This window comes from Camelus dromedarius, chromosome 11, assembly GCF_036321535.1.
Source record: "Camelus dromedarius isolate mCamDro1 chromosome 11, mCamDro1.pat, whole genome shotgun sequence".
NCBI classification, from domain to species: domain Eukaryota; kingdom Metazoa; phylum Chordata; class Mammalia; order Artiodactyla; family Camelidae; genus Camelus; species Camelus dromedarius.
In genome coordinates, this window is record NC_087446.1 from 58,026,638 (window position 1) to 58,052,039 (window position 25,402).

The following is a 25,402-nucleotide window of genomic DNA, read 5'->3' on the forward strand; positions in this document are numbered from 1 at the left end:
GTTTTATTCTTTTAGTGACATACTTCTAACCTTATTTCTTAAAATTAATAGATTAAAAATTAAAACAGTATAAAATATAAAAATATAAAGAGCTTCATTTTACAGAAAAACTATTCCAGTAATATTGCTAGTGGAGTTATTATTAATGTTATTTCTTTAGGAGAACTCAACTACAAGACACATGCTTTATAGAAATAACTGTAGCACCATCTTGTGTGAGATACAAATTCAGTGCTTCAGTCATTGTAGTTTAATTAAAGTGATGACTATTTTTATTTCTTACTGACAGGCCAAATTCAGTTTATTTTTATTATTATAGTATTATAGGCTCAAATAAGTAACTGGCCTTTGAATTTGGTTATTTATATTTTCTGTATGTTTGCTCTTAGATGCAAGCACCCAATGGCCTAATGTATGCACAAAATTGTACAAAACATGGAAATGCTGGATCCCATGTAGCCGAGGACACAGAAAGTGTGTTTCTGTAGAATTCTTGTGATGCTACACAGTTTATGGTATTTGATGTCTTTTACTCTTGTTACCCACTCAGTTCTCAGGGTATTTCTTCCCAGTACAACACCCACAGTTCTACACACAGTGTAGAAGTTCTTGTTAAACATGTAGACGTGCTGCTTCATGTGCAAATTTGAATTTCATCTCTGTTTTGAGAGAAGGGATCCAGTAAGTACAGCAGGAGAACAGCCATAAAAGCCTGGGGGAGGTAAGTGTCTGCAGCTGCAATGGCACGGGCACCAGGGCCGGAGTCCTCAAAACCAGTGACTGCAGAGCTCGGTGTTTACATTAAAGCTTTAATGATCCAATCGGGAGCATAAGCATCGACTTTCATCAGATGACTATAGTTCATGGAAACTATCCTGACGATTCTATTAAGACAGGAAAAACTGAGAAATATTATAGATTATTCAAAATTTAAACAATTATAGCCACAAATATTTGCTAAACACATGTTTAAGTACATAATCGAACGCAGTTTGACGCGTGTGGATTTAGGGAGTGTTATTACCAAACGTGTGCTCTTCACAATGGGGTGAAATCACACAGCCCACGTGCTTCCAAGGCGTCCGCACACCAAGCCCCGAGTTGTTAACTGATATCTTACTGACACATACTTCCAGTTTCCTCATAAAAAAGTGAATAATTTAAATACTTTTTCTTATTTTAGGCAATTGAAACCAGCCTACAGAAGTGAGAGCACTGTATTCTTTTGAAGGACAACAGCCAGGAGACTTGAATTGTCAAGCTGGAGACAGAATCACAGTTTTATCAAAAAGAGACTCACATTTTGATTGGTGGGAAGGAAAGCTCCGAGGTCAAACTGGCATTTTTCCAGCCAACTCTGTTACCATGAATTAAAGTTTATATTATTTCCTTCTTTGAGAATTACAAGAAAATTATTTCTACACTCACAGGATTTTCTATCCAGTTAAACAATGTTTAATACAAGCTCAAAATCTCTTCTGTTTATTCCGTAAACTTTTATCCTGTACGTTAAACATTTTGTTCTTCTATATATAAATATTTACCTTACATATCTTTAAATACTTTCCACTAATTTTATTACATATACTATTTAAGAGTTAATGTCTTCCAATTTATATGGTCACATTTCTTTTGTGTTCATTTTCGAACATCCGTAAACATTTGATTTGGCTTTTTGTAAGTAATGGCTTTAATTTGGGAAGCTTAAGGATGGGGGCATGAATTCTAACTCGGTATTAAGTAATAATTAGAGTTGTAGGTACTAACTAGAATATTAATTCTTAAAATTATTTCTATACCTTTAAAAATTACATATATATGTTTCTTGTACACATAAGTAACATGCTGTCACAAACAAATCCAACCATTATTCATTAAAAAAAGATGACATCTATTAACTTTTTTCTTTGTGAGGTTATGTTCATTTGTAGCAGTAGAATAAACTTACATTGACATGGTTCTGTTGTCCTTAAATACATGTTTTTAAATGCTATTCGTGTTTTGTAAAGTAACCAGAGGTCTGTGTTTGGTCTGTAGGTTAAAACTCACCTCCGTGATTGTACTGCTAAGTTCTTTTCTTCAGTTTTATTAACATAAAGTTGATAAATAAAACTGTAAAATTTTTAAAGTGTCAGTGATTTGAATTACATGGACGTTGTGAAAAGATTCCTACTGAGTTAATGAACACATCCAAAATCTCACATACTTTTTTATTTGATGAGAACCCTTAAGTTCTACTCTCTAGTAAATTTCAGTCGTAGAATGCAACATTATAATTGTAGTCACCACACTGTACATTAGATCCCCAGAACATACTCCTCTTACAAACTGAAAGTTTGTACCCTTTGATCAACATCTCTTAATTTTGCCCACCTCCCAACCCCTGGTCGACACCAGTCTGGTCTCTTTCTATGAGTTTGGCTCTTTTGAATCCCATTTGAGATCATATAGTATTTATTTGTCTTTGTCTGATTTATTTCATTTAACATAATCCCCTCAAGTTTCATCCATGTTGTTGCAAATTTCAAGATTTTCTTCCTTTGTTTATATATATATATGTATCATTTTTTCCTTATCCATTCATCTGTTGATGAACATTTAGGGTTTTCTGTATATAATAACATGTCAGCTGTAAACAGAGATAATCTTACTTCCTTCTTTCTAGTTTGAATGCCTTTTATATCTTTTTCTTGCCAAATTGCTCTGGCTATGGCTTCCAGTACAATGCTGAATAGAACTGGTGAGGATGGATGTCCTGATTGTTCCTGATCCTGGAGGGAAAGTTTTCAGATTGTCACTGTAGAGTATGATGTTAGCTGTGGGCTGGTCAAACATGAGCGTCTTGTTTAATCTCCACATATTTGTGAACTTTCCAGTTTTCTTCTTACAATTGATTTCTAGTTTTATACCATTGCAGCCAGAAAAAGATGCTTGATATGATTTCAGCCTTCTTAAATTCCTTAAGATCTATTTTGTGCCTAACATAGACTCTATCCTGGAGAATGTTCCATGTTCACTTGTGAAGAATGTGTATTCTGCTGCTATTGGATGAAATGTTCTGACATGTTCTTTAAGGCCAGTGTTTCCTTACTGATTTTCTGTCTGGATGATCTATCCATTGATGAAAGTTGGGTATCAAAGTCCCCCCCATAATTTTGTATTGCTGTCTATTAATATTTGCTTTATATATTTTGCTGCTCCTATGTTGGGCACATAAATATTTGCAAGTGTTATAGCTTCTTGTTGAATTGACCCCTTTATTGTTATATAATGACCTTCTCTGTCTCTTATTACAGTATTTTGATTAAAGTCTATTTTTTCTGAGGTACAGCTACCTCTGCTTTCTTTTGTTTTTCATTTGCATGGAGTATCTTTTTCCATCCCTTCACTTTCAGTCTGCATGTGTCTTTAAAGCTGATGAATCTTTTGTAGGTAGCATATAGTTGGGTCTTATTTTTTTTAATCCATTTAGCTACTCTGTGTCTTGATTAGAGAATTTAGTCTATTTACACTTGAACTAATAATTGATAGATAAGGACTTACTATTGCCATTTAGCTGATTATTTCTTGGCTGTTTTGTAATTCCTCTGTTCCTGTTTTCCTCTCTTCCTCTCTGTCCTTGTGATTTGATAATTTTATGTAGTGCTATTCTTAAATTCCTTTCTCTTCTTCTTTTGTATATCTACTGTATATTTTTGCTTTGAGTTTACCATGAGGCTTACAGAAAACATAACAGTCTGTCTCAAGCTGGTAACAACTTTGCACACATATTAAAGTTCTCCATTTTTACCCCCCCACACACATTTTGTCTTTAATATCACAATTTATCTATTTTTACCTGTGTATCCATCAACAAATCATCATAATTATAGTTACATCAATGTTTGTTATTTAACCTTCATACTAGATTTATAAGTGATTTCACCACCACCAGCATTAAAATAGAGGAGTATTCTGAATGGAACTATTTTTAATTTTACCAGTGAGTTTTATGCTTTACTATGTTTTCCTGTTACTAATTTGCATCACTTCATTTCCTCTTGAAGGACTCCCTTTAGCATCTCTTGTGAGGCAATGATAGTGGTGATGAACTTCTTCAGCTTTTGTTTGTCTGTAAAACTCTTTCTCTCTCATTTAATTCTGAAGGACAGCTTTGCCAGGTAGAGGACTCTTGGTTGATGGTTTTTTCTTTCAGCATTTTGAATGTATATCATCCTGAGAGACTTCCTGAGTCAGGACATCTGTTTCTCTTCCCAGTCTAGTGAAGTTTTCAGCTATTATTTCCTTGAATAGGCGTTCTGCCTCTTTTCCTCTCTCTTCTCTGGAATGTCTTTAATCTACATGTTCGCCTGCTTGGAGGTTCCTGAAAGTCCCCTAAGTATCTTCACTCTTCATTCTTTTTCCTTCTTGTTCTCTGCTTGAATAAATTCTACTGCCCTGTTTGCAAGTTTGTTGATCATTCCTTTTGATCAATCTAGTCTACTATTGAACTTCCCAGTTGAACTTTTCAGTTCAATTGTTTTATTCTATTTTTCAGTTCTATGATTGCTGTTCTGTACTTTTCAATATTTTCTGTCTCTTGTTGAAGTTTTCACTTTGTTCATGCATTGTTCTCCTGAATCAGTGAGCATTTTTATGACTGTTATTTTAAACTCTCTCTCAGAGTAAATCATTTCTTTCTATTTTATTATGGTACGTTTCTGAAGATTTAGCTTGTTCTTTTGTTTGGAATCTATTCCCCTGTTTCTTCATTTTCCTTGACTCTCTGTGTTGGTTTCTGCACATTAGATAAAACCACCACCTCTGCCAGTCTGGATGGAATGGTCTCCCGCAGGAGTTGAACCCTGGCAGTCAGCCAGCCCTCAGCTCCTGGTTGTGTCTTTATTAACCTCTGCGATTGCCCAAACTGCTCTCTTTGTTTTTAGTGGCTCCCAAGACCCATCAGTTTTCCAAAGGGGAAACTCTCAGGCAGCGCCTAAATGTGGGTCGATTGGAAGCTGGACCCTCAGACAGGACTGAGAAAGTGCGTAATGAAGCCCTTTCTTTGGAGAAACTGGAGGATGAGTGTTTTGACTTGCTCACCCCGTGCTGAGCTGTGGGGTATAGCTGAGGGGGTACTCCTGTGTCCATTTAAAAAGCGCACCTTTCTTTTAGTCCTGTGGCACTCGGGAGTGGAAGTCCTACAGGCTACCAAACCTGGGTGACTGGGGGCCATCTCTCGAATGGCAGCTATAAAAGCTGGGGCACTAGATGTGTGGACAAACTCCTTCCAGGGAGATGCTTGGTTTTACTGCTGGAGTGAGCCAGAGGGAGAAGGCGGGGCTCTGGGGAGGGTCACGGCTGGCACCTGGGTGTGTGCTAACTAGATGCTGGGCCCCAGGCGGCCCTTTGCAAAGTCTGCAACCAAACCCCTTCCAGGGAAGTGGAAGCGGGAAGATCACATTTCTACCTGCAACCTCTGAGCTGGGGCCTCGGGGAGTAGCCCAGCAGGTGCTGGTGCTCCCACTGGTTCCCTGTTGGCCGCATTCCTGTGGGGCTGGTGGACACAGGCCCTGCTGACTTTCACAGCTCAGTGACCTGGAGCTCACCCCTTGGATGGAAGCCTTAAAGTTGAGGGGGGTGCGAGTTGTTCAGTTTAGACCCCTCGCTCCACAGGGAGAAGCTGGGAGTTGGGGGTCCCCTCAATTGCAGGGCACTGCGCTGGGGGTGGGGTTTATGGTGGGGATGTGCCTTTCCTACCCCTTCTGATGTGGGTGTTTTCTGTTACCCTATCTGTAGGAAACACTCAGCCAGGCTCTGGGTTTCTCTCAGAGGCAATTGCTCCATAAATAGCCGTGTACTCAGTGCCTCTGTGGTAGAAGGGACATTCAGGAGCCTCTAAGTTACCATCTTTGTCCTTCTAACTTCTTTCTTGAACTCCAGACCCGTATCTCCAACTGTGCTTTTGACAGCTCTATTCGGACGTGTAATAGCTCCTCAAACCTCACTTGTCCGAGGTAAAGCTCGCCCTTGCTTTCCCGCCCCTAAAGCCTGCCCCTCCCGTGGTGCCCCTCTTCAGTGACCAGAAATCCCACTTGTTACCGAGTCCAAACTCGTTCTGCTCGCCGCACGACAGGCCAATAAAACGGGAGATAAAGTGTTGGGGCAAAGAATAGCGACTTTATTTGGAAAGCTGGCCGACCAAGAGGTTGGCCTACTAATGTCTTGGAGAACCAGCCTACTCCAGTCAGAATACAGTCTCCTTTTATACAGAAAAACAGGGGAGGCGGTGTGGTTGTTGCAAACTTCTCGCTGCAGGAAGTCTTTGTTCCTGCAGCCGTCCATGTGGGTCAGGCCATGGTGTCCCTGTAAACCTCCAACAAAACAAAGGTTATTTTCTGTTTTGCAACTTACCATCTCTACATAAGTGCAGAAGTGCTAACATCCTTAAAGGTCGGAGTCCCGAGAATAGGCTCTCCTGTACATTTCAGGCTAAAGGCAACATTGTTTCACAAAAGGTGCACAGCTAGCAAGACTAAGCCTGGAAAACAAGGCACAGTGGTCAAAGCCACAGGAACAGAGCCAATATGGAGTCCGATTTGTTCTTTTCCGTTACAGAGGGACACGGTGACAGCCTCCTGGCGACTGGCCGGAGGCGTGGCCTGCTGAGAGCAGCCTGGTGATTGGCCAGACAGGCCGCAGGGGTCACAGGGAGGCATTATTATGATGCACCACGGGCGGTTATAAAAGCCGGCGCCGCTGCCAAGGTGAGCCATAGCAGAGATGGCCTTTCCGGTTCTCCTGCTACTTGTGGCCACGTCCTCGACCGCCTTCTCCATACCCACCTCTGACACACTCCATGCCCACTCCGATTGCCCCGGGTCCCTCACCCACACCGAGCACTCTACTCTAGTGCCAGGGTCCACCTTCGGGCCCCTCTGCGGGCCAGCAAGCCCGCGTACCCGCACCCGGCGCCCCCTGTACCGGCATGGGCTGGCCTGGCTCCTCTCCTTCTGGTTCCAGCCCCGCAGCGGGGGATCGGGCTCCGACAACAGGAGCACAGCGGACCCCTGCCCATCCTGGGACTGTCCCTCCCAGGCCTCTGCTGTCCCAACGCAGCTGCCAACCAGCCCGCCAAGCGACCACTCACAGACTTCGGACAGAGGGCAGCCGCTGACTCCTGTGCCGCACTCCCCAGGACCTCCTCCAGCTGAGCCGCGGGTATCCGGCCCCAAGCCTCACGTTGACGAGCCCCAAGTCCACTTACGCCTCTGGCCGTCGGCACCTCTGCCGGTCCCGGGTCAGCCGGCAGGAAGAGGCTGCTACACCGTGGACGAGAAGGACATCCTTCCGATCCTCAGGCGTGCCGTCCCCTACCTTGGCCCTGCTCCCTTGGCCCTGGCTCCCTTGGCCCTGGTTCCCTCCCTGACTCTCAGCCCCAACCTTCTCCACGAAGAGAAGGATGGGTACCAACAGTCCAGCCTGCCCTACAGCCAGCCAGCCAGACGGGAGGCCGAGAGCAGAAACGGCGACCTGGACCCAAAGGCCGTCCTGTCCCTAACACGGACTGGAAACATCCCAGGCCACCAGCCCAGGCCAGGCTCCATATACCGGTGCTGCGGCTGGAGCAGTCGTGTCAGTGGTGCTCCAAGGAGGCGATGGCGGGCTTTGGCAAGGGCAGGCACTCCAACGTCACCATTTCGGTGCCCGGGACCCTTGAGAGCGTGGTCCTCCTCCTTATGGGTCACTGGGCCGAGGTGCTGGCGGGCCCCTGGCCTGGGACCACATTCCACCGAACGTCCTGGTTCTACAACACCTGCGGGGTCATCTTCTTGTTCAGATTAATCTTGGGGAGGAGAAAGGTGCCAGGAGAACAGGAGCCCCGGGTCGCGGCAGGGAGGGAGGGGCGTGGGCACGTCCCAGGGGAGCCCCCGGCCCTGACCATAGAGGAGTCCCTGGCTGAGCTCCAGAGGCTGCCGGGGAGATATTACGACCTGGAGCGGGAAGTGGAGGCCTTGCAGCAGCAGGAGGAGTGGTGCAAGCAGGAGGCTGAGGTCCTTGCAATCCAAAGGGCCTTGGAGGATTTCCTCAGGGAGGTCTCTTGACTGTTCCCTTGGCAGCAGGGGGTGCACTCGGGTGGGGGGGGTGAGTTGGGGGGAAAGGGGGTGGGGGGGCACGGGAGGAGAGCTTCCCATGTATGTGAGTTGTCAATAAACAATGTGTCGGGATGCAAAACGTGTCCACGAGTGATGGTGGCCCCAGGAACCGCATCGCACGGAGTCCTCACACCCTTCAGCGGGCTGGTGTCCACTGGGCAGGTGCCTCCGTGGTTGTGAACTACAGAGCCAGCACCATGACACCCTGCCCGACCTCCTGGTGCCAGCACCGAGCGGGGTGCCTTCGGATGGAAAGAAACCAGGTGGGGGGGGTCTGCTCCCGGTGTTTCTCCAAAGACTGCTTCCGGCCTGAGGCAGCCAGTTGGTTGCAAAACTTAGGTTTCCACCTGACGTTCTGGCTCTGACCTCCAGCCACGGCGGCAGTGCCCCTCCACCCCAGGGTCCTGCATGGGGCAGGCCTTGGATGATCGATCATGGGGGAGGGACCAGAGGCAGGAGCTCTACTCTCTGCTGCTGGGTGGGGGCACGGGGAGAGGGGGCGCAGACAGCTGGCCACTCGCTCAGAGCCACAGAAGCCCTACAGGACTGGGGGCGGACTTGCTCCGGCTGCTCTAGGTTGGAGGAGCGGGGCTGGCTGGACAGAGCAAGGCAGAGCAGCTTTCAGTGGGAATTGGGAGACCGGAGGGTGCTGGCGGACGTGGAGGGAAATGGCTGTTTCCAAGAGGCAGAGCTGAGAATTGGTGATGAGTAGGACGCTGAGGGGCTGAGGGGCGGCAGCTCAGGTGGGGTGGGCTCCATTTCCCAGGAGCCACCCCAGCAGAGTCCCCTCTCATGTCCTCGATCAGCTGCGAGACCAGAAAGCGACCGAGTCAGTGTCCTCTGATCCAGAGGGGGCAACACGGCCCACCTGGCCGGGCGCTCCACGCAGCAGGGCCTGACATAAACCTGAGGTTGGTCACAATGTGATGAAACGGCACTGAGTTTCATATAGTTGACAAAACGTCTTACTCACACACATGAGTCTAACTAGTCACCAAAAAATATCACTGTCCTTTGTGCATTCATCAGTACACAGTTTCTATGCCAGTATAAATAACAGCCCAGCACCTAATGCAGTTTCAAAAAGCAGTTACTTGTAGTTAATTTATATTACAGTTATTTATGAAAATAGCACAGATTAGTGGGAAAGAGTCAGTGGCTTCCAGATTTAAATAAAAATAGAAATCTTTACTATTAGAGCAAGAGAAGTTTAGAGATTAGAAAAAATAAGATTTTTAAAAAAGATTAGAGGTTAGCGATCTCTAGATTACACTGCAATGAAATGTACACACATGATTTATAAATAAATGATAAAGTGACGTTTCTGCCCATAAAGATATTCAAACATAAATTACCTCCTGATAAATACCAATAAGGGAAAGAGAATAGAAACAGGAGTTCAGAGAGAGGAAAGATGCTAAACATTCAACTGTCGAGCAAGAACTAATCGTATGCTTATTTATATGAATGATCCTGGACACTGAATTTCTATGGATGGATGCTTTTGGAAGAGCAAAAACTAGACAGCAAGTATCTAATCTTGAATTAAAATATTTATATGCCACACTTTATAAAGAATAGAGGTTCATAGTTTTTCAAAACTCATTAGAGAATATTAACGCAAAACAGCCTGAAGACCACAGCTGAACCGGAAGGAAACTTGTTCCACTTATAACCTCCTTCCTATGGCCTTTTTGGCTGCCTGTACTGCTCGCGCAGGCAGTGCTGTTATGCATGAGTACACATAAACCTGGATCAAACAACATCCATTCATTACACTTTTTTGAACCACATATGAAATAAAAATTGCAAGTGATATATGGTATTTTTCTTTCTTTTTCTGGCTTACTTCACTTAGAATGATGATCTCTAGGTCCATCCATGTTGCTGCAAATGACATTATTTTATTCTTTTCATGGCAGAGTAGTATTCCATTGTATAATATATCACAACATTTTTTAAAATTAAGTTACAGTCAGTTTACAATGTGTCAATTTCCAGTGTGGAGCACAGTTTTTTCAGTTATACATGAACATACATATATTCATTGTCTCATTCTTTTTCACCATGAGCTACCACAAGATCTTATATATATTTTCCTGTGCTATACAGTATAATCTTGTTTATCTATTCTATATATACCTGTCAGTATCTATAAATTTCAAACTCCCAGTCTGCCCCTTCCCACCTCCCTCCACCTGGCAACCACAAGTTTGTATTCTATGTCTTATTTTGTGTGTATATGCCACATCTTTATTCATTCATCTGTTGATGGACCCTTAGGTTACTTCCATATCTTGGCTATTGTAAATAATGCTAGTGTGAACATTGGAATGCATGAAGCTTTTCAATTTAGTATTTTTGTTTTTTTCAGGTATGTACCCAGGAGTGGAGTTGCTGGATCATATGGTTGTTTTAGTTTTTTGAAAAACCTCCATACAGCTTTCCATACTCGCTACACCAATTTATATCCGCTCGGAGGTAGGGCTCTTCCGATCCTGCCTGTGGCTCACTGGTGGCTCAGGGGACTGCTTAAGGCTGCAGGGTGGCTCTGAGATGAGCTTCCCCTGCTGGGCTGGTGCCCTGGGGAATGTTCCTGCGGTCTTGGAGCTGGGTCCGCCCCTGGCAGCAAGGCACAGACTGTGGGCCTCAAGGCTCCTGGAGGACAGGCAGGTCAGGCAGCAGCATAGGGGCATCCATCTGGACCTCACGCTGCAGGGACTCGACGTCTGCAGGGATCATGCCATGGCCCTCAAGCCAGTCAGCAAGGAAGGAGGCCAAGAGCGGGCAAGTCGGCCTGGCCATCCTGGGGCCCATCAGCCACACCCACACCGAAAGAGTGGCTTAGGAATTCCTCCAGGTCAAGGCCAACACCCTAGTCAGCCCCACTGCCCTTTGGTGTGCCCGAGAACACAGGGGCAAGGGGTCCTCCACCTGCGACTTGGACAGCAGCTGGGTCACCAGGTTGACTGTCGGGTGACTCTGAGGCGGAGGGCTGAGGGGGCCCCCAGGATCTTGAGGGACTGGTCATCTCAAGGTCCCGGCAGCCAGGCTCACCGGCCACAGTGTGTGACGGGTCCCTTTTCTCCACATCCTCCACATTAGTCATTTGTGATTTTTGATAACAGCCATTCTGACAGATGTGAGGTGGTACCTCGTTGTGCCTTGGATTTGCATTTCCCTGATGGTCAGTGATGCTGAGCATCTTTTCAAATGCCTGTTGGCCATTTGCATGTCTTCTTTGGGAGAAAAAAAAAAGTCTGTTCATATCTTATGCTCAATTAAAAAAATTTTTTTTTGAGTTGTATGAACTGCTTGTATATTTTGAATTTTAGCCTCTTATAAGTCATATTACTTGCAAATATTTACTCCTATTCAGTATTGTCTTTGGTTTTGTTGATGGTCATCTTTTCTGTGCAAAAACTTTTAAGTTTAATTAGGTACCATTTGCTTATTTTTGCCTTTATTTCCTTTGCTTTAGGAAACAGATAAAAGTATTGCTATGATCTATGTCAAAGAATAGTCTGCCTATGTTTTCCTCTAGAAGCTTTATGGTTTCTGTTCTTACATTTAGGCTTTTAATCCACTTTAATTTTTTTTAATTTTTGTATATGGTGTTAAGATAATATTATAATATCATTCTTTTACAGGTAGCTGTCCAGTTTTCCAGCACCACTTACTGCAAGACTGTCTTTTTCCATTGTATATTCTTGCTTCCTTTGTCAAAGATTAGTTGACTGTGGGTGTGTGTGTTTATTTCTGGGCTCTCTATTCTGTTCCATTGATCTGTGTGTCTGTTTTTGTGCCAGTTTTATACTGTTTTGATTATTGTAGATTTGTAGTAAAATTTGAAGCCAGGGAGTATGATTCCTCCAGCTCTGTTCTTCTTTCTCAAGATCGTTTTGGCTATTCAGGGTCTTTGCATTTCCATACAAATTTTAAAATTATTCTAATTCTCTGAAAGTTCCATGGACTATTACCTATCCATAAAAAAGAATGAAATTTGGCCATTTGCAACATGGATGGACTTGGAGGGTCTTATGCTAAGTAAAAGAAGTCAGACAGAGAAAGACAAATGCAGCATGATATCACTTATATGTGAAATCTGAAAATACAATAAATTGGTGAAGACAATAAGGAAGAATCAGACTCACAGATACAGAGAACAAACTAGCAGTTACCAGTGGGAACAGAGGGGGGGAAAGGACAATATAGGGATGGAGGATTAAGAGGTACAAACTATTATGTATAAAATAAGCTACAAGAATATATTGTATGATGCAGGAAGTATAGGTAATATTTTATAATAACCATAAATAGAGTATAACCATTACAAATTTTAAATCACTATGTTGTAAACCTGTAACTTACATAATATTGTACATAAATTATACTTCAATTGAAAAAAATGAGGCTGAGCTGTAAAAAAAAAAACAAACTATAATATCTATCTGGAGAATGTTTTGTTTCATGTGTGTTGGACAAGAATGTTCATTCTGCCTGTGTTGAAAGGAATGTTCTCTTTATGTCTGTCAGGTCAATTTGATCTAAAGTATAGTTCAAGTCCAAAATTTCCTTATTGCTTTTCGATCTTGATGATTTATTCATTATTGAAAGTGAAGTACTGAAGTAGGAGGAATTATGAGCTGAAATGATCTCTCTTGGCCCTGAACTGTGCCACCTTGGGGAAGGGTTGATGTGGGTCAAGTCAAAATTTTCTTCTATCTCCAATGCATCCAAACTCATACTTTTTTGTTCCAGCACACTTCTCCATTCAAAACCTGGACTTCCAGATAGGCTCGTTCATGTGTGAGTGATTGTCTGAGACAGGGTTCTCCAGGGGCTCCTGGATCATGGCTGGGAGGAACAGGAGCTAGTTCATGGACCACTTCAGGGTCAACAGCCAAGATCAAGGTCTACAAGCCTATTACTCAATGTGCAGGTGGGCAAGGCTCCTCCTGGGTCCCATGGCATATGGTGCTGGATCTCATAACTCCCTCAAGGCACTTTAGTCTGTAAATAGATGCTAAATCTTTGTTGTTTGGAAGGGGCACATGAAGAAGTATGTCTTCCCCCACTTGTAACCATAAGTTTGTTTTCTCTATCTGTGAATCTTTTTCTGTTTTGTAAATAAGTTCATTTGTGTCTTTTTTAAGATTCTACATTTAAGTGATATCATTTGGCATTTTTCTTTCTCTTTCTGGCTTCACTTAGAATGACAATCTCCAGGTCCATCCATGCAAATGGCATTATTTCATTCCCTTTTATGGCTGAGTAGTATTCCATTGTGTGTGTGTGTGTGTGTGTGTGTGTGTGTAGATACATAGATAGATGATAGATAGATAGATAATCTTCTTTATCCAGTGGATGAAGTATTCAACTACACAAAACAATTCAGAGTTATTGAGTCATATTTGCACCTTTAAATGCAAAGTAACCCTTCCAAAATGTTCAAAAGTTCAGAGTTGCAGAAGTCTTCATGCTGTACCCAAAGGCTAAGCAGCTCTGTGTGCCTTGGGTGCCAGAAATCATTCTTCTCTTGCTCATCCTCTTTCCCTTTCTTCCCTCTGCACTTCTCCACTTTCTTTGGCTTTCTCTCCCTTGCAGGCACTGTGCAAAATAGTAAAAAAAAAAAAAAAAAAAAGTAATTAAAAAAGATAGACATTCTAACAAAAGCTGTAATAGGCTTCTTTGGGAAAATAATGCAAAAATAATCTTCTATAATACATGTTCCATATATAACACATGTGGAACATATATAGGTGAAGTATTGAGCCAGAATTTTATAATATTTAAAACTTCCAAGAATTTTTTCAGGTAAAATGAATAGCCTTATTTTACAAAAAAGGAAATAACATCTCTGAAATTAAATATGTTGGGCCATTTAATTTCAGCCATTCAGCTATTAAGTGACATCTCATTCCAGTGCAGACCTTTCTGTCCTCAAATCTCATACTCCTGAGGGAATTCTGTGTTTCCAATCACTAACACTCACAGTTTCATAAATTGGTATAACATTTCATGCCTCTGAAAACATTTTGAAAATTTCTCGAGGCCCACAGCTATCAAACCTACACTGCTGGTGAGACTGTAACTTGGTGCAGCCATTAAGGAAAACAGTATGGAGATTCCTCAAAAAACTAAAAATAGACTTACCATATGATCCAGCAATCCCACTTCTGGGTATATATCCAGAAGGAACTCTAATTCAAAAAGACACCTGCACCCCAATGTTCATAGCAGCACTATATATAATAGCCAAGACATGGAAGCAACCTAAATGTCCACTGACAGATGACTGAATAAAGAAGTTGTGGTATATGTATACAATGGAATACTACCCAGCCATAAAAAAATAAAATAACGCCATTTGCAGCAACATGTATGGACCTAGAGATCGTCAGTCTAAGTGAAGTAATCCAGAAAGAAATTTTGGGAGTTTGAGATTCATAAATGTTAGCCATTATATATAAAAATAGAGTTTTAAAAGTTTCTTCTGTATAGCACAGGGAACTATGTTCAATATCTTGTAATAACCTTTAATGAAAAAGAATATGAAAATGAATATATGTATGTATATGCATGACTGGGACATTGTGTTATACACCAGAAATTGAAAAAAACAAGAAAAAAAACACTTCTTTTAAATTTAAAAAAAAAAATCTAATAACCAGCACAAAGTCCCCTGGTCGCCTCCAGAATAGGTGCTTTTTCACAGGGAGATAACTTGCTGCTTTTCTCACAACTCTGCTGTCCATAGAGTGGTTTCCAGGTCTCTGTTATGGATTCTCCCTTCAAGTGAGTTGGGTTTCAAGTTCTATTCAAGGGTGTGTGTGTGGGTGTGTGGGTGTGTGTGTGTGTGTACGTACATGGTTTGCAGGGATCAGCTGGCAAACAGAAAAGATGTAGATTGACAACTGGCAGACAGTCAAGGTCAATCACTGAAACTGGATAATCTGACATCAAGCAAACCTCACTTGCCATGTTTTGCTTTTACATCTCTGACATTCCTACTACTGATGCTGCTTTCAGCATTCTGTTGGCTTCCTTAACGTCATTTTGCTCTAAATTAAAATGTATGGGGAAAAAATGAGCCATTTTGTTACAAGTTGAATTGCTGATATTTCCTTCCTTTGACAAGTCCTGACTTGTTTTCCAGCGCTCACATGTGTTCTAGTGTATTTTTCTGTGCATTGTCTCACTTTAAATGAGCCATAATCTTTTACAGCAGAGTATTGATTTTGCTTTCAAAAAAGACCCTCTATTCCATTATACTTCCTGATCAATTTATATCATTTTGCATGAGAATTTTTCTTTTTCTTACCACATAAAATGTTTTTATTTTATATTAGTCTATATGTCATTTGCAGAATACTGAATTATATGTCCAAAATTTATTTTGAAAAGTGTTAGTTTGCTTTACAAAAAGTCAGGCCACTTGACAATTTCAGTTTCTTTTTTTGATGTGTGTTTTTGCTTATTTATTGAGTACATATTTGTTATATCAGAACTCATAGGCAGTGCTGAATTTAAAATCATAATAATCATTATTAATTAAAGTGAAGTTTAGAGTAATGAATATTATTATAACAATGTATATTAAGTTGTCCCAAATGCTAGACAGTATGCAAAAGGACATGTGACTCTTTAACTAATAATAATAAACATTCATTGACTATTTATGCCCTGAGGAATTTCAGTGTTGTTTATATAAAGAACGTATGTCATTCTCAGAAACACTCTGTGATGTAGGCACTGCAGTTATTCCCATATTCAGATGAGAAGCTAAGGCTAAGAAGAAACTCAGTGACTTGATCACAGATAGTAAGTGGCAGAGACAGGATTCTAAGCCTCTTAATTACTACAGTTTTTGGTAGGTATTGCTGTTTTTGTCATTGTATGTTTTGCTTTACTATCTAGAAAGCAAATGAAAGATCAAAGTCCTCCAAAGGAAAGCACTTAAATTCCCATTTGCCTACAAAGTTTACCTAGAAATTTACTTAGGAAGTTTAATCCCTCTTTCACACCATTTCCTTTACTAGTTGTGACAGAAAAAGCCTCAAGAGCATTTAGTGTGTTGTATTTAGTGTCCAAACTCACAGCTGTTTTAAAATATTACAGCCACCAGTTTTTGGATACATTGCTATACTAAAGGACTCAAATAGGAGTAAGGGGCTCAGTTTGTACCCATTTTTTCCTAATTTTGCCTTCAAGTGTTAATTACTCTGTAATAACACTTTTACAAGTTTCTTCTGCCCTATATCTCAGGCACAATATTAGGTTCTACTATAATGATTATACTTCGTCACCCGTCCTAGCGAACCTTTTTATATTTTTTAATTGCCCTTGAAATAGTTCTTTCTGGAGTCTTTCAAACTCTATTAGACAATTATTTGATGATGGGAAATCTTTTGTCTGTTTCACCATTATCCTTCAGTCTTTCTCAGAGTGTGAACTCAATAAATGTTTGTTGAAATGAAATAAAAGAAACTGACCCCCAGTGATGGTAAATGGCTCACAAAATTACTATCATACATTCTTTAAAGTGCACTTAAGTCTAGAGTTTTGAGGGTCTAGGAAGATGAGAAATTTAGTTCTACATATATTTATTCAAAGTTCTCACCATGTCTTTCTTTTTTCTTAAATGTACTCCCAATATATTTTGTTGAATTTATATATAATAAAATATGCCTATCACAAGTGCAGAGTTCACTAAGCTCATTAAAAACTAACAAGTACAAATAAAATATGATAGTATTTCATTAGTGCAGAGGAGGCATCTGAACAGATGTTGTGAAGAAAATTATTTTAATTAATACACTACTGTTACAGGCTGAATTGTGCCCCCCCAAATTTATGTGTTGAAGTTCTTACTCCCAGTACCTCAGAATGTGACCATATTTGGAAATAGGGTCATTACAGAAATAATTAGTTAAGAACACAGAAATAAAACCATGTTAAGATTGGAGTTATACTGTCACAGCCAAGGAGAGAGACTTGAACACATTCTTCTCTAGTGCCTTCAGGTAGAAAATGGCCCTGGTGACACCTTGATCTCAGTATTTTAGACTCAAGGACTGAGACAAGAGGATAGAAATTATTTCAAGCATCTTCTCTGACCATAATGCCATGAAACTAGAAATCAACCACAGAAAAGCAAAGGAGGAATAAAACAACAGTATGGAGATTAAACAACATGCTACTAAAAAAACAATGGGTCAATGATAAAATCAGAGAAGAAATTAAAAAAATACTTTGACATAAACAAGAAAAACACAACCACACAAAAGCTATGGGATGCAGGAGAAGCAGTCCTAAGAGGGAAGTTCATAGTGATACAGGCCTTCCTCAAAAAACAAGAATAATCTCAAGTAAACAACCTAATCTGCCATCTAAAAGGATTAGAAAAAGAAAAGCAAACAAAACCTAAATTCCTCAGAAAGAAGGAGATAATAAAGATCAGGGAGGAAATAAAATAGAGATTAAAAAATAGAAAAAAAAAACCAATTAAACCAAGAAGCTGTTTTGAAAGAGTAAACAAAACTGACACACCTCTGGCTAGGCTCACCAAGAAACAAAGAGAAAGAACAAAATAAGAAAGGAAAAAGGAGAAATTACAACCAATACCACAGAAATACAAAAAACCATACAAGAATACTATGAACAACCACATGGAAACAAATTGGACAACCCAGAAGAAGTGGACAGGTTTCTGGAAACATGCAGTCCATGAAGACTGAAACAAGAATATACCACTTGAACCAACCAATCAGTACAAATGAAATAGAGTCAGCAATAAAAACAAAACAAAACAAAAAAAAACCTCCCTACAAATAAAAGCTCAAGACCAAATGGCTTCATCGGAGAATTATACCAAACATACAAAGGAGAACCCATACCAGTCCTTTTCAAATTCTCCCAAAAGACTGAAAAGAAGGCGAACTCCCAAACTCATTCTATGAAGCCACCATCACCTTGATATTGAAACCAGACAAATATACAAGCAAAAAGGAAAATTACAGGTCAGTATCATTGATGAACATAGATGCAAAAGTCCTCAACAAAATATTAGCAGACAGAATCCAACAGCACATTAAAAAGATCATACACCATTATCAAGTTGGTTCATTCCAGGGATACAAGGATGGTTCAACATAAGCAAATCAATCAATGTGATACACCACATCAACAAAAGAAAGGACAAAAACCACATGATCATCTCAATAGATGCAGAAAAAGCATTTGATAAAATTCAGCACCCATTTATTATAAAAACTCTTACCAAGGTGGGTATAGAGGGAACATATCTCAACATAGTAAAAGCTATTGATGACAAACCCACAGCCAGCATAATACTCAGTGGTGAAAAACTGAAAGCCTTCTCACTAAAATCTGGAACAAGACAAGGATGCCCACTCTCACACACTTTTATTCAGCATAGTCTTGGTAGTTCTAGCCACAGCAATCAGGCAAGAAAAAGAAATAAAAAGGAATCCAAATTGGAGAGAAGACGTAAAATTGTCACTTTATGCAGATGACATGATACTATATATACAAAACCCTAAAAGCTCTACACAAAAACTACTAGAGATGGTGAAAGTATTTGGCAAGATAGCAGGATACAAGATTAACATACAGAAATCAGTACATTTCTCTACACTAGCGATGAATTAGCAGGAAAAGAAAGTTTAGAAATGATCCCTTTTAAAATTGAATCGAAAACAAACAGGAATAAATCTGAACAAGGAGGTGAAAGACTTATACATAGAGACTTATACAAATTAAGACTTATACAAAATATTAATTAAGGAAATTAAAGATGACTTAACAAAATGGAAAGATACCCCATGCTCTTGGATTGGAAGAATCAATATTGTTAAAATGGCCACACTGCCCAAGGCAATCTACCAATTTAATATGATCCATATCAAATTACCCAGGACATTTTTCACAGAACTAGAACAAATAATATTAAAATTTGTGCAGAATCACAAAAGACCTAGACCTGCCAAAGCAATACTGAAGAAAAAGAATAAAGCTGAAGGAATAACCCTCCCAAACTTCAGACAATAATACAGAGCTACAGTAATCAAAACAGTGTGGTATTGGCATAAAGACAAATATATGAATCAGTAGCACACAATAAAGAGCCCAGAAATAAACCCACAGACCTACAGTCTTTGACAAAGGAAGCAAGAACATACAATGGAGAAAAGACAGTCTCTTCAGCAAGTGGTGCTGGGAAACCTGGACAGCAGCATGTAAATCAATGAAGTCAGAGCTCTCCCTCACACCATACACAAAAATAAGCTCACATTGGCTTAAAGACTTAAATATAAGACAAGACACAATAAGAAAACATAGGCAAAACATTCTGTGACATAAATCTTAGCAATGTTTTCCTATGGTAGTCTACCCAGGCAATAGAAATAAAATAAAAAATTAACAAATGGGACCTAATTAAACTTATAAGCTTTTTCACAGCAAAGCAACACAAAATGACAACCTACAGAATGGGAGAAAATATTTGTAAAAAATGAGACTGACAAAGGCTTAATTTCCAGAATATATAAACAGCTCACCCAACTTAATTAAAAAAAAAAAACAAAACCCAATCCAAAAATGGGCAGAAGACCTAAACAAGCAATTCTCCAATGAGGACATACAAATGGCCAACAGGCATATGAAAAAATGATCAATGTCACTAATTATCAGAGAAATGCGTATCAAGACTACAAAGATATATCATCTCACACTAGTCAAAATGGCCATGATTCAAAAGTTCATAAAAGATAAATGCTAGAGAGGGTGTGGAGAAAAAAAAAAAAAACAACCTCCTACGTTGTTGGTGGGAATGCAGCTTGGTGCATCCATTATGGAAAACAGTATGGAGACTCCTCAAAAGACTGAAAATAGACTTACCATATGATCCAGCAATCCCAGTCTTGGGCATATATCCAGAGGGAACTTTAATTTGAAAAGATACATGCACCTCAATGTTCATAGCAGCACTATATACAATAGCCAAGACATGGCAGCAACCTAAATGATCACTGAAAGATTACTGGATAAAATGTCGTGATATATTTATACAATGGAATACTACTCAATGATAAAAAAAAAAAGAATAAACTAATGCCATTTGCAGCAACATGGATGTCCCTGGAGAATGTCATTCTAAGTGAAGTAAGCCAGAAAGAGAAAGAAAATACCATATGGTATCACTCATATGTGGAATCTAAAAAAAAAAAAAAAACCAAACTGAAGTACTCATCTATAAAACAGAAACATACTCAAAGACATAGTAAACAATCTTATGGTTACCAGGGAAAAATTTGGGAGTTTGAGATTTACAAATGTTAGCTACTATATATAAAAATAGATTAACAAAAAAAAGTTTCTGTATAGCACAGGGAATTACATTCAATATCTTGTAATAATGTTTAATGAAAATAAATATATGTATGTATATGCATGACTGGGACATTATGCTATACACAAGAAATGGATCCATTGTAACTGACTGTACTTAAATTTTAAAACATTTAATAAATATGACAAAAATCAGTGAGCTAAAGAAAAAGAACAGAAAAAAAAAAGAGAATGAAAACAAATGAATACCGTTTAAGACACCTCTGGGACAATATAGAGCACACAACATTCACATTCAGGGATCCCAGAAGGAGAATAAACAGAAAAAAGGCCCAAGAAAATATCTGAAGAGATAATAGCTGAAAACTTCCCTAATGTGGGGAAGGAAACAGTCCCCCAAGTCCAGGAAGTACAGAGTCCCACACAGGATTACCCCACAGAGGAGCACAGCAAGACAGATTATCCATAAAATTTCAAAAATTAAAGATAAAGAGAGAGTATTAAAAGCATCAAAGGAAAAGCAACAAATAACATACAAAGGAACTCCCATGAGGTTATCAGCTGCTTTTTCAGCAGAAACCCTGAAGGCCAGAAGGGAGTGGCATGATATATTTAAAGTGATGAAAGAAAAACCAACAGCTAAGAATATTATATCCAGCAAGGCTCTTGTTCAGATTTGCTGGAGAAATCAAAAGCTTTACAGACAAGCAAAAGATAAAAGAATTTAGCACCACCAAACCAGCTTTACAACAAATGCTAAAGGAACTTCTCTAAGCAGAGAAGAAAAGGCCACAAGTAGAACAAACAAACAAAGCTCACTGGTAAAGACAAATTTCAAATACATTCTCAAACCTGTCACATCTTGCCTCCCAAAGGTATTCATTTAGAAATACTTGCATGTCTTCTTGGCCAAGTGCTGGGCTGGAGACCTGTAATACACTGGAAACCAAGGCATAGACTCTGTTCCCAAGTGGCTGAGCCTCAGTTATAATAAAGTACAGAGAAGGCTGTTGTAGGCAGAGTACCAGATAATTAAAATCATGACCTATCCCTCTCTCACAATTCTTAAAATCATTATTCATTATTCTGACCCTGATGCTCCTTCAGGATACACAGGATGTTAGCAAAGTTCCCCAGGGGAAAGCAGACTCAGTGCTCTGGGCAAGGGAGACATTGTGGACCCCACCCTGGCTGTGCTGAGTAGGAGAATTTCCCTTTGAGTGACTCCCACTGAGACCTACTGCCCACATTCAACTGTCTCCTAGGTATTCAGGGATAACTCCGCTGTCTTGTGAGCAGATCATTTGCTACCCAAAGATCTACATTACACAAGCAGGAGGCAACATGTTTTAAAATATCTCTGGCTACTTTACAGTAATTGTCAAAGTGTTTTACTTAAGTAGATGTTTACAGATGGTTGATGGGAGAGAGGAAGAAAGAGAGGTGGACACAGATAGGGGTTGGACACAGAATTTCACATGTCTAGGTGTCACAAGGGACAATTTCCACTCAGAGGATCACCTTATATTTGTGACTTTTAGTAGACTTACTTTAGCTTCCACATGAGATTGAATAAGAAAAACATATATAAATATATATATACACATATATGTATATGTATATATGTCTGTGTATACACACACACACACACACACACACACACACACACACAACCCCCTTAAAGAAATCCTCAGTTTATAAAACATGTTCTAATGAAGGTTAAATTAGAAAGGACCACTTTTGAATGGAGCAGTGTTTCTCATAAGCAGTTACACAGCGCCCTCTGGTGGCCTTGTGAGAAATGGCATGAGTGCTGCTTGGTTTCATGGATTTTTCAGGTAAGTAGCCAACATTCACACTTGCACACCATCGGTCTTGCTGTTAGAAGAAACCAAATTCTGTAAGATTAAAAGTTTCGGTGTTCCCTTATAGTGGAAGTCCTTGTCTGGACCATGACACAACAGGGCACTTCCTAAGTGCAATGTTTCAGGGAGCGTTGGTGGAATACCTGAGTCAGGCCCTGGGTCCAGAGCAGAGAACAGACAGGAGGTCACTGCATCACAGGACCTGAAGGGAGAGGCTGGGAACATGCTGGGAACACCTGTCCACATCCCAGCTCTGTGTGTCTGATATATAGAAGTTAGTCTATCCAACCAAGGACATTTATGGCACTTTGATGTTTATATTAACACTAAAACCTAAACAAAAATGAGAAATCTATCACACAACATATTTATCTAATTTCACCTAAATTTATGTAGAACTTGAAAAAATGAGACTACCCGACATTACCAGTCACTTTTTCACATGAGTAATTATCACATCCATTTAAAACTTTAGAAAACATGAATTTAATGGCTGCATAATATTCCTTATAATGCTTTTAATTAAAGGACCAGTTTCTATTGTTCCTGCTCCCAGGTTTCTCAACAACCATGTCTTGTTCTTCTCTGAAATTGGAGCCAAATTCTATCTTACACAGGCAGGTTCCAAATCTAGGATCACTCCCTGAACTTCCTGCTCATGATCTCTATCCTTTTATCCTAGGATGGCAAGCATTCACACCACGTCTTCTCTCTTTCTCTGGATTCAGAGCTTTGCTCAGATCAGAATTCTCCTCAATGAGTTCCCAGTCTGCTCTCTGCACAGTGCTTGACCTATACTAAATACTCAGTGAAGACCTGGAAACAGTAAATCTAAATGAGTTATGCACTATGGCTAATGTCACCCTAAACCTAGATTTAAGTCCTGGAAAATAATCAGTGTTATCTTGAAGCAAAAGGACTGGTTCATTGTTTGCAAGGTTTGCAAACCAGGTGAACACCACCTTCACCTATAACTGCAAGTATGTTCCTGGGTGGTTGAGGAGTTGAAGGACTTTTGAAAGTAAACCCTGCAGAATATATAGGTGGGAGACTTACAAGGGGATTGGAAGGCCTTTGCAGACTGACTACACGTTCTTGCATATGGACCCCAAGTTTTCCATGATTGGCTGACATCGAGGCATCTGCTTAAAGGCTTTACCAGGTGAGACCCTTAGCAGAATCAGAAGTCCTTAGAGTTTTGTTTTGTGGGTTTCTAAGAACTCTGGAGTATGTTACTTAACCCCAGGTCTGTCATGAGTTACAGTTTCTCAAGTTTCCCACACCTCCAACTGGCCAAGGGATGTTTGGGGTTCTATACTGAAGGCATTTTCTAGAGGTGAATTTGGCTTTGCATTCAGACTTTGATGTGATGATTTTTGGCCAAGCCCTACAAATTGACACGGAGCCTGTGCTCCTAACAATGAAGTTGGAGCTTCAGCCCAGGCAGCTCTTCCTTTTGGTCTTCTGGTCTCCACTTCATCTGCTCCCAGTTATATCAGGGCCTTCTGTCTTTCCTCTTCCAGGGAGAACTTGGAACTTCCTCCATCCGAAGACCCATGTTCTTTGCATCAGGGGCTCCATCTCTGGGCAGAGAAGAGAGGCGCTGATCATGAACACACTCAGTTACCTCAGACCATGGGATCACCCTGTCCTTACTTTGATTAGACATGATGGCCACTCCTTTTTCCCCATTTGTCGATTTGGGCAAAAGGTTCCTTCCCCTGCAGAAGATGAATGGCAAAGATGCCAGTCCTGGAAGCTGGAGCAGGGGTGGTGCAGAGGGGCACTGCGGAGGCAGCCTGAGGGGTGGCAGGGCCTGTGAGTAGCTCCCAGGGGCCCTGGCATGAGGCTCTAAACTTCCTGTCAATTCTCATGCACCTGACATATTTTCTTAAGGCTCTTTCTGCTCATATGAGCTCAACTGGGTGCCGCTGCTGCAATTTGAAATTCCCTTGGATGGATCACATCCAGGATGCTGCTACTCGGTGACCTCCCTTATTTTTAATTTTTAAAATTTTTATTTAAAGCAAAAACAAAGATAATCACTCTCCCTATATATTATACAGACAGACACAGCAGGCCACAAGTAGTAAGTTATCTCTGATGAGAATAATCAGAATAATCAGAAAGTGTATAGACACATAAGGAGCATTGGGAGTCCCAGCACTGCAGTGAGGGGAGCCAGGAGAGACTGACTAACACTGACAGCAGTGTCCTTTGCTCTGGCTCTGGAGCTGTCACAGGCAGGACAGGTGTAGCTGGCTCTCGGTCTGCTGGTGTTTCCACAGTGGGTTCTGGAGCTGGTGCTGTACCTCCACGAAGGGAAACTATCATCAACAGGACTGCATTTCCACATGTATCCCAAAGACAGGAAAGTCCTCACTGACAATCAGAGAGGTCCCAGTCCAAGATCCCACCCCCAGGAAGTGTCCTTAGACTGCAGTCCAGGGGAACAGTGATCTAAGCCTCCTCATTGCTCCTGGCCCTGTCCTCCCAACCTCGAGAGGCTCCGCTCTGTCTGGCCCAGGGCCTTCCCCTTCCCACTCACCCCATCACCCACCCTGCATCCTCCTCACAGTCACCCTCTGCCTCTAGGCTCCAGGTGCTCCCGCTGTGCCAGGAGAAGCTGCGCCTGTGCTCCAAGTCTGAGCCAGGCATGCTGAGCTCTATGTAGGCCAGTAGCATCTTCAGGCAGGGAAATTCTGGGGGCTGGTAGAAATCCTCTAGACACTGGTGCAGCCAGGTGCCCAGGATGGAGGACTTGGTCCTGTGGGTAGCCACGGGGACAGCAGAGTCAGAGACCTGGACTTGCCTTCCATGCTGCACTTCCAAGGCAGCCCTGTGGCGACGTGGGCATTTTTGCCTTTGGCTCCTGCTGTCCAGAGGCCGGTTCTAATCCATGTCCCATCTAACATGGCGGTCTTGGCAGAGGTAGGCCTGACCATAGAGGAGGGGTTTCTACAAGACTTTGGAAGTGACAGCCCTTGGTCAGTGGTGTGACAACCTCTCCATGTCTTCAGGGATGCCTGA

At 41.1% G+C, this 25,402-nt stretch overlaps 1 long non-coding RNA gene across 1 annotated transcript in view; it reads right to left on the reverse strand.

Annotated features, from left to right (window-relative positions):
* Positions 1-9,475: 9,475 nt before the first annotated feature.
* LOC105086348 (uncharacterized) overlaps positions 9,476-25,402 on the reverse strand; it is a 56,816-nt gene continuing 40,889 nt past the window's right edge. Inside the window, exon 4 of the long non-coding RNA XR_004140438.2 lies at positions 9,476-13,745. This is a non-coding gene — a long non-coding RNA (uncharacterized LOC105086348). The remainder of the gene's footprint in view (positions 13,746-25,402) is intronic.